This window comes from Carcharodon carcharias, chromosome 27 (assembly GCF_017639515.1).
Source record: "Carcharodon carcharias isolate sCarCar2 chromosome 27, sCarCar2.pri, whole genome shotgun sequence".
In the NCBI taxonomy this organism is placed as follows: Eukaryota; Metazoa; Chordata; class Chondrichthyes; order Lamniformes; family Lamnidae; genus Carcharodon; species Carcharodon carcharias.
In genome coordinates this window covers 10,219,110-10,235,700 of record NC_054493.1, presented here as the reverse complement: position 1 = coordinate 10,235,700, position 16,591 = coordinate 10,219,110, and positions in this window count along the sequence as shown.

Here is a 16,591-nt window from a genome sequence, read left to right as displayed (position 1 = left end):
CAGGTAAACACATTTACTGACACAAGAACAAATCCACTCCAATGTAGACACAGATGTGGATTAACACAAACATAGAAACAGGCAGATAAACACAGTCATAGACGCACAAACAGATCTAATTCATCGTGGGCCCACATATTGAAAATCACCAACATAGACAGACAAATCAACAGGGTGATTGACACAAAACAGATAATGCAGACTTGGAAACAGAGACAGAGAAATACAAATATAAAAACACATCCATCTTGTGCGTTTACCTACTGTGGTTATCTGTTTGTGCACGCGTTTCTGTACCTGAGGGTTTATGGGAATGTGATTGTGCGGCTCCGCGAGGGTTGTGTTGTCCAGCGGAGGGCGCTCTCTGATCACGTGATCGCGACCATGTTCCCCTGCGACATGAAGTGGTTGTTCAGAGAGATACAAATGGGGAAGAAATTTTCGCCGACCTGCTGTGACCTCGGCGCTGTTTCAGTTTTTTTTACCCCAATGATCAAAATATCTGATTCTAGAGTTCAGACTTGAGCCAAGGAGATGAAACTTTGCCTGGCTTTGGTTATTGTCTCGATCACTAGTCAGTGATATTGGGCATTTCCTATAATTTTCTCCCATCTTTGTATAATTTCCCAATTCCATCTCTGGGAGATTCGTCTCTTTCTGTCACTTCACCTAACCTGCTGTGTGTCCGTTGTTTATTTTCAGAGATGAGTGATGGAGATTCATTGCCCGAGAAAGAGCAAGAAATCGGATCAGAAGATTCCCCAGGGATTTACGCAGAAAATGAATGAGGATATACATCCTGATCCGATCGGGATCCGCCAGCTTGAAATCACTGCTCTCAGTCTTTGAGAAATTGAAATTTCTCAATCATTTTAAGTTTTGGCCAAATTCAGAAATTTCCACTTCCATGCTCAGACTTATGGACTTCTGAATGAATACCGGAGCCAACTGTTGTCGTAAGCGTTCTGTAGACTCTTCAGGTCATATTTTTAATTGTTATTTCACCAGTGCAGCTATGTTCACTTCATCATGCCTCTGGGCTCTTTTGGCTGTGACTAGTAATGGAGCTCGTTGACTGTGGCAGTGATGACAGGGGATGAATTGCGTTTCATTATTTTTCGCTGAAATTGTAAGGGAGAGCGGTGAGTGCTAGAGGGGCGGATATAGAGAGAAGGAGGAAGAAATAGGCAGTGTGACACCGGAATAAAAAGGAGATCACTGGAATGCATAGGTGTAGAGAGAGATGGAAAGAGAAAGACAACGAGTTAAGCAAAGTGAGTGAGATCAGGACAGAGAGATAAAGAGAGATGACCAGGAGCGAGAAAGCAGTAGGAACCGGGTGAAGGATGCAAACAGAAAGGCAAAGAGAGGCAGACGCCGGACTAAACAGATAGATTAACGCCGAAGTACCAAGGGAAAGAGCGGAAGAGAGAGAGAGAGAGAGGCCGAGAGACAGATAGACAGAAAGGGAGACACAGAAGACCGACAGACAGTATCACTCACACAGACAGACAAGGAAAATGTTGGACAGGAGACTTCAGTCATTGGCACACAGCCAGCGCCGGTTGGTATACATCTGCTGTCAGTTCTGATGGGCCAGACAATCGTGTCAAAGAGAAACGCCCAGAATTCCCACTACAAGCGAAATCTCTCCCTTCGCTGAATTTTCTCCTTAATATCGGGCCAGAAATGTCAACATAGATAAAACATTCTGTTCATTTCTATCATAGCTTAAACAAGACACCATATGTTCGCCATGTTCCTCACTGGTAGCAATGTGGTACCTGGTGATTCTATGTTTAGGTGATCAGTTTTTGAAACATCCTTTTTTTTTGCCACAATGAGTGGCTAAGATTCAGAATCTCAGGGTCCGCCTTCACAATTAACACTTCACAAAGAACAGATCCTGATACGAAGCTGCAGTTACTCCACGCCCCATGGCATTCACTATCTCCACTGGGATGTCCAGTATCCCAGAGCTCCGAGATATTTACTGGGGAAATACAGGCCGGGGCAAGAGGCTAAGCCTCCAGATCTCCCAGAGCGGTTTTCTGCTGATTTGGAAAAATACAAGACTGTCTCTGCATCTGCCGTGCGTCACATGGACTGAGTGCCACACTGTTACAGAGGCATAGTTAGGCCGTAAAAAAACGACTTCTCTCACAGATCACTGTTGGCATCTGGATTGTTAACTGTTAATAGTGCTGAAACCAAAGTAAAGATTAATTTAGCCTAGTGGCATATTTATGTGTTGCAGATCCTACCTAATTCTATGTACTATTCCTCTCAATATCAGCTGTGGATGATTCCCATGGTCAGCGGGCAGGTTTTTGAATGCGGCTCACTGGCATTGGTACAAGAACAGCATTAGCTCTTTCCCGTCACTGTCATCACCTCACACACTGACCCTATTAAAGAGCCAAAATTGGGTTCAGTCTTCGTCTCGGATCGCGTCATGGGGAGAACAACTACATTGATTCGCTGCATCCTCTCTGACGTTATGAATTGGAGAACAAAGGATCTGTGAGTTGATTGGATGAATTGGAGAACAAAAGACGGTGGAGCTTATTGGACTTCACTTGTTGCCTCTCTCAGGAATGAACCAATCGCTGGAGAGACCGGATCTGCATGAGCCCATTCCCAACTCGAGACTGAAACAATTACAGATTCAGTCCGTTCTGTTTAAACCCACCATCAGCTCGTTGCAAATATATTGGTTTTACTTTTTATCCATTTCTCACAGCTGTAGCTCTCTTATCTGGTAAGTCCACAAGTTACACAATCTTCCTCTTGCATACATCTTGACGTTAATTTCACTGTTCTCTCTTTCAATTTGCATCATGTTCCATCACCTGATTTTATTAGATAGAATAAAATGATAATGCAATCTTAACGTTCTGCATGTCTAAATTCCCGCAGATGTTGGTTGTACAAACTCAATCTCACAGGAGCCGGTTACAGCGCTGCAGTTGAAGGAGATTCGGTGATCATTACTTACAGCTATTCGACCACTGATGGCTCATATTCTATGCAGCTATGACCCCGGGTCCGGACTCCAGACCCCATGAAGTCTCAAGGCATCAGTCCAATCATGGGAAAGGAAACTTCCTGCTGATTACAACGTACGGCCCTCCCTCAACTGATGAATCAGTGCTGCTCCATGTTGAACACCACTTGGAGGAAGCAATGAGAATGGCAAGGGCGCAGAATGTACTCTGGGTGGGGACTTCAATGTCCCATCACCAACAGTGGCTCAGCAACACCACTACTGACCGAGCTGGTTGATTCCTAAAGGACATAGCTGCTAGACTGGGTCTGCGGCAGGAGGTGAGGGAAACAACAATGGGGGGGGGGTGGGGGGGGGAGATACTTGACCCCATCCTCACCAACATGCGTGCTGCAGATGCATCTGTCTATGACAGTAGTGGTAGATATCCTCCATCGTGTTTTGTGGCACTACCGCCTTGCTAAATGGGATAGATTGCAAACAAATCTAACAACTCAAGGCTGGGCAACCATGAGGCGCTGGAGACAATCAGCAGCAGCAGAATTCTACTCGAACACAATCTGTAACCTCGGGGCCCGGCATATCCCCTACTCTACCATTAATGAGAAACCAAGGGAGCAACCCCGGTTGAATGAAGAGTGCAGGAGGGCATGTCAGAAGCAGCAACAGGAATACCAAAAAATGAGGTGTTAACCTGGTGAAGCTATAACACAGGACCACTGGCATGCAAAATAGCATAAGCATCAAGTGATAGACGGAGCCTAGCATTCCCACAACCAACGGGTCCGGTCGAAGCTCTGCAGACCTGTCACATCCATTAGTGAATGGTGGTGGAACATTAAACAACTCACTGGAGGGGTAGGTCCACAAATATCCCAATCCTCAATGATGAGGGAGCCCAGTGTAGCAGTGCAAAAGATAAGACTGAAGCATTCGCAATAATCTTCAGCCAGAAGTGCTGAGTGGATGATCCATCTCGGCCTCCTCCGGAGGTTCCCACACTCGTAGACGGCAGTTTTCACCCAATTCGATTCACTCCACGTGATATCAAGAAATGGCTGAAGGCACTGGTTGCTGCAAAGGCGATGGGTCCTGACAATATTCTAGCAATAGCAATGAAGACTTGGGCTCCAGAACTTGCTGCGCCCCTAGCCAGGTTGTTCCAGTACAGCTACAACACCAGCATTTACCTGGATATATGGAAAATTGCCCAAGTACGTCCTGTACACAAAACGCAGGGCAAGCCCAACCCGGTCAATTACTGCTCCATCAGTCTATTCTCGAACATCAGTAAAATGATAGAAGGAGCCATCAACAGTGCTATCAAGCGGTAGTTGCTTGGCAATAACCTACTCACTGCGCTCATTTTGGGTTCCATTAAGGTCACTCAGTCTGTGACAACATTACAGCCTTGGTTCAAACTTGGACAAAGAGATGGACTCGAGAGGTTAGGTGAAAGTGACTGCCTTTGACATCCAGGCCGAATTTGAACAAGTATGGCATCAAGAAGCCTTAGCAAAACTGGAATAATGTGAATCAGGGGGAAAACTCTCCGCTGGTTGGAGTCATACCTAGCACAAAGCAAGATGGTTGTGGTTGTTGGAGGTCAGTCATCTCAGCCCCAGGGCATCAGTTCCTCAGGGTAGTGTCCTGGGCCCAACCATCTTCAGCTGCTTCATCAATGACCTTCCTTCTATCTTAACGTCAGATGTAGGGATGCTTTCTGATCATTGCTCAAGGTTCAGCACCATCCGCGACTCCTCAGATACTGAATCAGTCCGATTCCAAATGCAGCAAGGGCTGAACAATATCCAGGCTCGGGCTGAGAAGTGGCAAGTCACATTCACGCCACACAAGTGCCAGACAATGACCAACTCCAACAAAATAGAATCTAACTGACATTCATTGGCATTACTAACGCTGAATCCCCCACTATCAATAACCTGGGGGTTACCATTGACCAGAAACTGAGCTGGGCTAACGATATAAATACTGCGGCTACAAGAGCAGGTCAGAGGCGAGGAATCCTGCGACGAGTAACTCACCTCCCGACTCCTCAAGGCCTGTCCACCATCTACAAGGCACAAGTCAGGAGTGCGCTGGAATACACTTCACTTGCCTGGATGAGTGCAGCTCCAACAACACTCAAAAAGCTTGACACTATCCAAGGCAACGCAGCCCGTTTGATTGACAACTCTCCCACAGTCATTCACTCCCTCGACTACGGATGCACATTTGCAGCAGTGTGTAACATTTTCAAGATGCGTTGGAGGAATTCATCAAGCCTCCATAGGCAACACCTTCCAAACCCATGACCAATATCAGCTAGATGGGCAAGGTCAGCCGATAGATGGGAACACCACCACCTAGAAGTTCCCCTCCGAGCCACGCACCATCCTGACCGGGAAATATATCGCCGTTCTTTCTCTGTCCTTTCCCTTTTATCTCTTCAATAGGCTCCACCAAGTTACTTAAACATTTCTCCTGAACAAATCCATGATGGCTTTCCTTAATTAACCGCATTTGTCCATGTAACTATAATTTTGTCCTGCATTATTGTTTCTGAAATTTTCCCCACTACCGAAGCTAAACTAAGTGGTCTGTAGTTGCTGGAATAGTGTCAAAGAGTATTGCGTTCTATCCCAAGCACAGCACTTCATGAAGAATTGAAAGCCATTAGAGAGGGTTCAGAAACGTCTCTTGGAAACTGTTGCAGGGACGAGCAACTTTATTTACGTGGATAGATTGTAGAATTTGGCACGAACCTCCTTGAAAAAGGGAAGATTGAAAAGAAATTTGATAGCGGTCTTCAAAATCGGTGGAGTGGTTGGTGGGCTTCACAGACCATGCAGGGGAAAATTGTTCCCATTGGCGGAAGGATCGAGAACAAGAGGACACCGGTTTAAGGTAATTGGGAGAGGAAACAATCCGGCGAGGGGAAAACCCTTTTCACACTGTGGGTGATTTGGATCTGGAATTAACTGCATGAGAATGTGATGGAGGCAGGATCAATTAATGCTTTCAAAAAGGAAATAGATTATTATCTGAAAAGACAAAATATTGCTGCGCTACGAGGAAAAGGGCGACGCTAGGTGAATAGCACAGCACGTACAGGAATTATGTAGTTCCGTGGTTAGTATCTAAAACAGTCACTGAATTCGGCATTGACAGCATCTGCAATAGCAGAGTGTGCCCAGTAGGTGGCAGTGAAACCGTGATTGCTGACATTACCTGAAGTGCGCATTGTCTCTATCAGTTCTGCACTGTACCTTGTATCTGTTCATGCTGAACAAGGTCCGGTGTCTATTTATATTACACCAATTCATGTCCCTGATCATTAGACAGCAGGCTGCGTCTCAGTTGTTTCTGTAAAAGGCTCAATCTCAATTGTTAATATACTGGACCAAGGCCATATTACACAAGGTATTCTCTCAGTTATGATTGTATTGAACCATGTCTTGGCTAATATGGCAATAGCCCATGTTTCAATTGTTACTGCATTAGCATTTCTCCCTGCTTATACTAAATCAGAACATGGTTCTGTTTGCATTTCAGGAAGCCCTGTCTGAGTTATTAATACAGGAATCCCTGCCGAATTTATAATAAATTAGAGGATGTCTCAGCTAATGCTGCACCAATCTATGTCTCTGTTTATATCACACGATACCCTGTGTCTGTTACTGTTGTGCTAGAACATGTCTCTTTCACTGCTGTACATGTCCACATCTCTGTTTATATTAACCCAGGATCTTTGTTGGTAATTACTGCACTAGGCTCTGTCTCAGTTTATATCACACAGTTTCCTAAATCAGTTAAAGCTACTCTGGGCCCTGTATCTGTTAAAATAACACTGGCCCCTGTTTCTGTTATGACTGCACTAGCCCATATCTCTGCTTATATTATACTACACCCAATCTCTGTTATTACTGTATTAGTCTATGCCCCTGTTAGATGGACAGATAATATTATAAGTAAAGATGTTGTGCTCGTAATTGGTCTGTGGCTTTGGCCTAAAACGGGCGGTATCGGAGTGACCGTCTGTTCTGTGCAGCGCCTGATATTCAGTTTCAGTGCATCAACGGAATTACTTTTCAGATATCGCCTGTTCTGTGTGCTTGTATAGAAACAAATCATTTTCACGCTTTCACTGTCATTCCACAAATAAATAAGATTTATCTTCACCAGAATGTTTCAGCGTTTATTTTCTCTTCTTCAAACTGTAACTGCTTATCTTTTAATACCGAAAGTTTTTATTGATCATTCTCTGTTATGCATTCTTTTTTAGAAATTCGTGTCATATTGGTCATTCCGTTGCTGAGGCGGGCATGTCTGTCAGAAAAATCGTTTAATCTCCCTCTTCTTTCTGTCTGGGAAAGCGGATAATTCACTGAACCACTTTGTTCTCTCTATCTCTCTCTCTCTCAATGCTCTCTTCCTCTTCCTCTTTCTCTCTCCCTGCCTGTGAAACATTCCCCTTTTTATTTTAAATTTATTTTCAAATAAATCTCTTTAGAAAAACCATTTTTTTAACAATTCTCCTTCATTTCTCTCAATGGTAACCTTCAGCCCATCCCGCCTTCAGTGAATGTGTTAAAACACAAACAGTTCATGTATTTTAATTGTAGATAGTTTAATACTGTAATAATTTGTCGGTAACCATTCTGTTGTGTGCTCTTGTTGACAAAGTGGTGTCGATATGAGAACAATACGCTTATAATTCTCCGGCTTATTATTCCTATTGATGGAAAGGATTGAAGCACATGCTGCTGTCCAGAGAACTTTCACTATCTCTGTATCCACAGTTTTTAACTGTTATCTTCAACAAATTCCAACCCAACTACGTTAATATTTTTTGGACAGATTTGCCAGCCCCTAGCCTGCATATTCTATGTAATCTTATCAAAAATGAGACAGAGCCTGCTGTAGCAATAACAGGGACCGGACCTGTTATAATAAAACCGAAATATGGACTAGTGTTGTAATGATAGAGACAAGCTCTGCTGTAATACAACTAGAGACATCAGTTAGCATAACAATAGGAGAGACATTACTGGTGCAATATAAACAGATATGGGCTAGTTCAGTAATAACAGAGACGGGATCTCGTGTAATATAAAGCTAAATGTGGACTACCACAGTAACAACAGTAACAGAAACCGGTGTTTTAGAAAAAGAGATATGGGCGCGTTCAGTAATTAGAGACACAGGAACTAGCCTAATACAGACAGAGACATGGGCTAATGCAGGATGACACGAACGGGTCCTGGGAGTAAGATAAGCAGAGATGTGGGCTAGTCCAGGAATAAGTGAGATGGGATCTGATAGAATATTTGAATAAGCAAGTCTTTGTATAATCATAATAGAAAAAATACTTTGTGCAATAATAGATGAAAGACGTCATAGTGGAACACTAACTGGGACAGGGATAACTTATCAATACTAGAAACAGGGTTCGATTGAAAACTGACAGGGACAAGGTTTTCAGTAATAATAATACAGGTTTGCACTAGAATTTGAATAACGGGAAGGCTCCTAGTGCAACCAATACAGATGCAGCGACTTAGACAATGAGAATTGACGCATGGAATATATTAATAACAGCAGAGTTAAGTAAAACAGATATAGTGTTAGATGCTAGAATAACAGATCCAGTCTGCAGTGTATTACTGAAAGCGTCACTGGGTCCACTCTGATCACACAGTCAGGATCTAGTGCACCCACGTCCAAATTGGGTGTGATATAAATGAGTGTGTTTGTGTGTGTGTTTATGTGTGTGTGTTTGTGTGCGTGTGTGTGTGTGTTTGCGTGTGTTTGCCAGTGTGTCAGTGCCTATTGATATGAGGGTAAATATTTCGTATAATGCCTGATAACAGAGTCAAGCACCATTGCAATATGAATAGGATGGAGTTAGCGTAATGACACTGACATGGTCAATTGTAATTGCAGCAAATGCTGGAATTGCTCTGCAGGACAGGCAGAATCTGAGGAGACAAACAGAATTAATGTTTTACGTTGATGACCGTACATCGACTTGAAACTCACTCTGTTTCTCCGGAAAGCTGCTCCGCACCAGAGTGGAACATTTGGTAACAGTCCTGTTTCTGAGCTGTAAGACCAAGGTTCAAACTCCACTCCAGGATTTGTTGGCCATGGAAGGAGAGTTCGTGCGACTCCAAGCAGATTTTTAATACGCCTCCAGAATTCTCCTCCCTCTCCACATCTTTCTCCAAGAGCACGAAGGCAAAAAAACAGATTCTCCACGTTCTGAAAGCCTGTGGAGTTTTTCCAGTATCTTCTGTTTTTATTTTAGATTTCTAGCATCTGCAGCATCTTTATACTAATGTAATTCGACCTCGGAGCAGATCATGTGAGCATTGACAATTCGGTGGCACTCTCACCCCTCTCAGAAGGCTGAATGCTCAAGCCCCAGTCCAGGGACTCGACAACATGTGTAGGCCAATGCTCATGGTGATAGTTTATATGCACGCCTTTCTGTCAAATTATCCATTATTTTCTTACATCTCCATCCAGCGAAGGACGGCTTTCTGGGAACATAATTGTTACTTTGATGATCCTGCCCTCTCCAAAAATACAAACAACCTCTCCCTCCTTGGGTTAAGAAGGGAGATATGACTGCCGGGCCGGGGTCAGACTGCACTTTGGTATAATGATAATCACAGAGGCCGGCTCCAGTCCATCACTAACAGAGGCTGCTGGTAATCTTGCATAAAGGGATGCAGGAGCCTAATAAACATCTGATTATAATCTAGAGGGAAAGTGTAAGGAAGCTATGGTGTTCAGGGCCTTAGCGCAGGGTGCTGTGTTATGGCGAGTGACACAGGGATTTATATGGTAAAAATGGAGTGGAAACATTATGACAGAGGCTCATGTGACTGACTGTACCTGACTAAGAGCTGTTATACCCAAGAGGAGGGCAATTATGGCGGACTCCACAGATTTCTGATATCTGAGAGGACAATGCTGCATCTGTCAGAGGAACAGAAAATAATCTGCTCCTTCCCATTCTTACCAACAGTTCTACATTTACACAGACAGGCAAGGGCCGGACCCGGCAGTTTGTAGAAACCAATGTTTAAATCTTCAGCGTGAGGCACATGATGACTGAAAAGATTAAACACCAAAACCTCACCAGAGGGAAAATCAGAGCCACAAATGTTAAGGATAATCGTGCTTTTTACTAAACAAGTTCTATCCCGTGTTATTTTATTCAATGTAGTGATTTGTAAATAGTAATGAACTTCTGAAGGATTCCTGGTAATTATCGATACACACACTCAAGTACTGTCAAATGACAGGATTAGCACACGACGAAAGTTGTACAATTATTGCATTTTATTCGGGTTCAATGGGGGACAGAGATAGATACAGAAAAGGCCCCGGGACAATGCTATAGATGAACGATCCTGCTGGTTCCTTCCATACATTCCAACAAATTTTAAACTGTTCGAAGTTAAATCTAATTCATTTTACAAAGTTACTATTAAATCAGATTCCCTCACCCTTTCAAGCTGTGCATTCCAGTTCATAACAACTCGCCATGTAAAAAAAATAAACAATTATCCTCATGTCTTCCTCTTCAAAAAAGTAAATCTGTTTCTCCTGGTTACCGACCTTCCTTCCAGTTGAAATATTCTTTCTCTATTTACCCTATCAAAACTTCCACAATTTTGAGCACTCTTACTTGAAGACACACAGAGGGGAGGAGAGAGATATGCAGAGAGATAAACAGATAAAACTGAGCAAACGAGACTTAAAATGAAAAAGGGAGACGGAGTATTGCAGAGAAACAGAGGAAACAAGTTCCGAGTGAGAGTGTGTGCAGGGAGTGTGTGTGTCTGTGTGTTTGTGTGTGCGTGTGTGGCGGATGAGGGAGGGGTGGGGGTGGTTGTGTGGAGTGTGAAGGGGTTGTGGGGGGTGTGGGGAACGGGGTGGTGGAGAATGACAACGAAAAATGAAGGACAGCAAGATCTCATTTCCCGGCTTCAGGGACCCGGGGGAGCTCAGTGATTGATCCACTGACCATCCAGTTATGTCCTGCAATGGAAGTTCTAAGCAGATCACAACAGGCTCATTTGTAAATGTCACCGCAATGTGATCTGTGTGACTCTGCCCTAACTCTGCGGCCAGATATAGGCCGCCTTGACAGATGTTCTCACCAGATTGTGGCCCCTGGATTTATTTTCTGCTCAGAAGTGAGATGTGCGGTTTGGAACCGGCAGCAGAGAAACAGGAAGTTGTGTTACCTGAGAATGAAACAGCAGGCGTCAGTTTCATGTTATCACCGTGAACAGTCTTCCTGCCTGTGAGGGTGAACTCACTCTGACAGCATCAAGAACAACCATACAGATTGCTGCCGGTCTCGGTATTACATTCACGTCCATTCCCAATTTAAAGAATTAAGTAAATGAGGTTATTTTGGTTATAACATATTAAATGAAGGCGAGATGGACCTAATGTTATCACCGGGAGAAAAGAGGGGAAATTGAAACAGTAATATCGCCCACAGGGGTTATTCTAAAATAGAAAGTTTTAAGAGGCTTTTGTGCTGTGTGAGAGAAAGAGAAGAGAGAGGTTAAGTGAGTGAGCTGGTGTCTTTATAAAACTGAATTTTCCTCTGATGAGGTTTTGGCGCTTAATGTTTTCAGTGATAATGTGCTTCAAGCAAAAGATTTAAACATTGGTTCCTCGGAACTGCCAGATCCAGCCCTTGTGAGTCTGTGTAAGTAAGTGGAGTGAAGCCTGGGAGAGAGAAGAGAGGTTAACTGATTTTGGTGTATTCTGAGACAGAGGAAGAGAGGAAGAAGTTCAGTGAGTCATTTGAAAGATGTATTTGCCTTGACAACGGAATGGCCAGCTTCGCATTACTTCCCAGAGCACGCAAGACAATGCACTACCGATAAGTATTTATGGCAGCATATAGATATGTTCTCAATAAACTATCGTGACGTGCTGATAAATAATTATAATGTCTTTTGCAAGCAATTAAATATATGTTCCAGGCGCACACGCATCCACAACTACACACATTCACACACACACAGGCACGCAGACACACAGACACACTCAGACACACACACACACACACACACACACAGTCACACACACGCAGGCACAGACGCACACACTGACACAGACACATGCACACACACTCACACCTTTCACACACAGGAGCATTAGTTATTAGGAGCCTGCGGCCGCCTATTCATCTGAGGACGCGATTTCAGATCCAGTCTCTCACAATCAGTGGCCACGCCAAAAGCAAACAGAAATTCCTATTGGAAAAGTGGAAAAAAACCCTGGAAATTAAAGAGAACTGAGCAATTGCCAGTGATCAACTCAAGTATGGGTGAGTCATCCCGAACACATTTCTGCTTGTGACTAAGTTGTGCAATGTGCAGTGCGATGTGGTTCACCTTTATTTCTGTTAATCAATCTGATTAAGAAAATGTTACAAGATTCACCCCAATCTTTCAACACAAACATTACACACATTACACCAGATCAGTCAGAAATTGCACCCAACGGCTAATAGTTATTAACAAGACTAAACGTATTCTCCCAACCCCTTTTTACCTGCGGTATATTCTAACATTTTAAAAATTAACATCCGCCTATCCACCCCACTCTCTCTCTCTCTAGCTCTGTCTAGTTAGTAGAAACCTTTCATAATGCAGTAATAACTGAGAATCGGTCTAGTTTATTAATAAATGGGATAGGACATTTATAATATAAGGTGAGACAGAGGAGAGCACAGTAATGAATGAAGCAGCCTAATACAGTAATATCAAAGAATCACAGAACTTTAATGGCACAGAAGAAGGCCATTCGGCCCATCTTGTCTGCATCGGCTGTCCAAATGAGCACTCTGACCTTATGCAATTGCTCTGAATTTTCCCCGTACCCTTGCACTTTGTTTCTATTCAAATAATCATTTAATTCCCTCTTGAATGCCTCGATTGAACCTGTCTCCCTCACACTTCCAGGCAGTGTATTCCAGACCCGAACCACTCGTTGGGTGATTTTTTTTTCAGGTCACATCTGCTTCTTTTGCAAATCACTTTAAATCTGTGACCTCTAGTTCTTGATCATTTTACGAGTGAGAACAGTTTCTTCCTCTCTACTCTGTCCAGCCCACTCATGATTTTGAAAACTTCAATCAAATCTCCTCTCAGCCTTCTCCTCTCCATGGAAAACAGCCACAACTTCTTCAATCTATCCTCATAGCTGAAGTTTCTCATCCCTGGGAACATTCTTGTAAACCTCTTCAGCACTCTCTCCAATATCTTCACATCCTTCCTATAAGATGGTACCCAGGATGGTACACAATATTCTAGCTGAGGTCTAACGAAGGCCTTTTATAAATTCAGCATAACCTCCCTGATCTTGTACTCTATGCCCCTATTAATAGAGCCCAGGATACTAGATGTTGAATTAACTGCTCCCTCCACCTTTCCTGCCATTTTCAATGATCTGTGCACAAATACGCCTAAGTCTTCCCGCTCATGCACTCCTTTCAAAATTGCACCCCTTATTTTATATTATCTATCCATATTCTTTCAACCAAAATGCATCACCTCACACTTCACATTAAACTTCATCTGTCACCTATCTGCCCACTCCAACAACTTGTCTGTGTCCTTTTGAAGTTCCACACCGTTCTCCTCGCAGTTTACAACACTCCCAAGCTTCGTATCATCCTCAAACTTTCAAATTGTCCCTTGCACACCAAGGTCTAAATCATTAATATATATCAGGAAAAGCAAGGGTCCCAATAGCAATCCCTGGGGAACTCTACTACAAATGTTCCTCCAGCCCGAAAGACATTCATTGACCATTACCCCCTGCTTCCTTTTTTTCAGCCAATTTTATGTCCACGTTGCCACTATCCCTTTTATTCCATGAGCAATAACTTTTCTCACAAGTTGGTTGTCAGGTGAATCCTAATAAAATACAAACGGGGACTTTGTGCAATGCAACAGCAGCTCAGAAATTGTCACTTGCAGTATATATGAAGGCACGGCTATGTGCATTAATAAATGAAGCATCATATAAAACCCCCGCCCCCCCAACCTTAAACCAGCTTATATTTCACCCCTCTCCTATTTTTACTTAGTTCTGTTGAAGGGTCATGAGGACTCGAAACGTCAACTTTGTTCTTCTCTGCCGATGCTGCCAGACCTGCTGAGTTTTTCCAGGTATTTCTGTTTTTATTTTAGTGCTAATTGGTACAAGGTCTAATATTATAAACAGCAGCAGGGTCAGGTGTAGTGATAACTGGGAAAGGACCAATTGCAACACAAATAGAGATATGGAGGGCTGCAGTAATAAATAAGGTAGGGCCCATTGTACTATTAATAATGACGGTCTCTAGTGCAACAGTAACTTAAGCAAAGCATAGTCTAGCATTTACAGTTACAAATGAGGGTGTGAAATACATTGAACCAGGGATGTATAGGAATTATTAAACAGGGCCTTGATTGACATAAACTGAGGTAGGGTCTAGCGCAGTGATTACTGAAACAGGGCATGGTTTATTATCAACTGCGACAGGGCCTAGTGCAATGATAACTGATACAGGGCTTCGATTGATATAAACTGAGACAGGGCCCAGTGAATTGATTACTTTCACAGGGCCGAGATTAATATCAACTGAGCAGGGACCAATACAATGATTACTGATACAGGGTCTAAATTGATGTAAAAGCAGAAAATGCTGGAAAAACACCACTAAATTCACTCAGCTCCTTCGCCTGCTTCGTACCTGCTCTGATGAGGCCAAAACGATGCTTCTGACATGCCTTCCTACTTCCTTAAACAAGCTTCCCACCCACTGTGGTTGACAGGGCCCTCAACTGTGTCTGACCTATCTCCCACGTCTCTGCTTTCACACATTCCTCTCTCTCACAGAATCATGATAGGGTCCCACTTGTCCTCTCATTTCACCTCACCAGCCTCTGCATTCAAAGGATCATCCTCCGCCATTTCAGCTAACTCCAGCATGGTGCCACCATCAATCACATCGTCCCCTCACCACCACACCCCTCACCACCACACCCCCAACCCCACCCCCGTAGGGGCCATTCCCTCTGGGACAGTCTGGTCCAGGCCTCCAACACCCCCAGCACCTCATCCCCTTCCCATGGCATCTTGCCCAAGCAATAAGAGAAGATGCAACACTTGCCCATTTACCTCCTCCCTCTTCACTACCCAAGGGCCCAAATATTCCTTGCAAGTGAAGAACCAATTCATTGTACCTCCTTCAATTTGGCCTCCTTCATTCGCTGCTCCAATGTGGTCTCCACTTCATCGGGGAGACCATATGCAGACTGGCAGATGGCTTTGTGGAACACCTTCGGTCTGTCTGCAAGTATGACCTAGACCTTCCTGTCGCTTGCAATTTCAACACACCATCCTGCGCTCATACCCACATGTTCCTCTTTGACCTGCTGCAATGTTCCAGTGAAGCCCAAAGCAAACTGGAGGAACAACACCTCATCTTCTGATTATGCACTTTACAGCCTTACTCATTTATTCTTTCTTTTATCCCTTTTTTATCCCTATTTCTATTCCTTTATGTACTGTTTTTCCCCAATCACTACCCCCTCCCCCTACCACACCCCCAAAACTGCCATCAGTTACTTGTTCCCTGTTGTTATTTCACAGTGTGCTGATACTGGTTCTGCAATTAACATATTCTGATTTCTTACCTCTATGATTCTATCAGCACCTTCTTTAGCCTTACCACCACCATTGACACTCCCTTTTTCTTTTCCCCATGATATTTATCAGTCTCACCTTACTCCCACCTATTGCTTGCCTTCTATCCAGACTCACCTGCTCTACCGCGCTTAAACAACAAATGTCATCGCACTTTGAATTCTATTTTGCTCTGAAGAAGAGTCATATGGTCTCAAAACGTTAGTTCTGCTTCTCTCACCACAGGTGCTGTCAGACCTGGTGAGATTTTCCAGCATTTATTGCTTTTCTTTCAGATTTCCAGTGACTGCTGATACAGGGGTCTAGACTGAAACAAACTGAGGCAGGGCATAGTGCAGAGATGACTGATACAGGGCCGAGATTAATCTAAATTGAGACAGGGCCTAGTGCAGTGAGTGCTGCAGGTCTAGTTGAATTTAAGCTGAGACACAGCCTAGTGCATTCATGACAGACTCAGGACCTACATTAATATAAATTGTGACAGGGCATGGTGCTGTGATTATTGATACAGGTTCAAGATCAGTATAACCTGAGACAGTGCCCTTTGCAGTGATTACTGATACAGAGTATAGCTCAATGTAACTGACACATGGTCTAATTCAGTGTTTACTGATGCATGGTCTCAATCAATATAAACTCAGGCAATGCCCAGTGCACTGATTACTGATTCAGGGCTGAGATATATATAAAATGAGACTGCGTCTAGTGCAGTGATTATGGATACAGGGTCCAGATCAATATAAACTGAGACAAGGTCAGCACAGTCATTACTGATACAGGGTCTAGATTAATATAAACTGAGACAGGGCCTAGTACAGTGATTAGTGAAAGATGGTCTGGACTAAT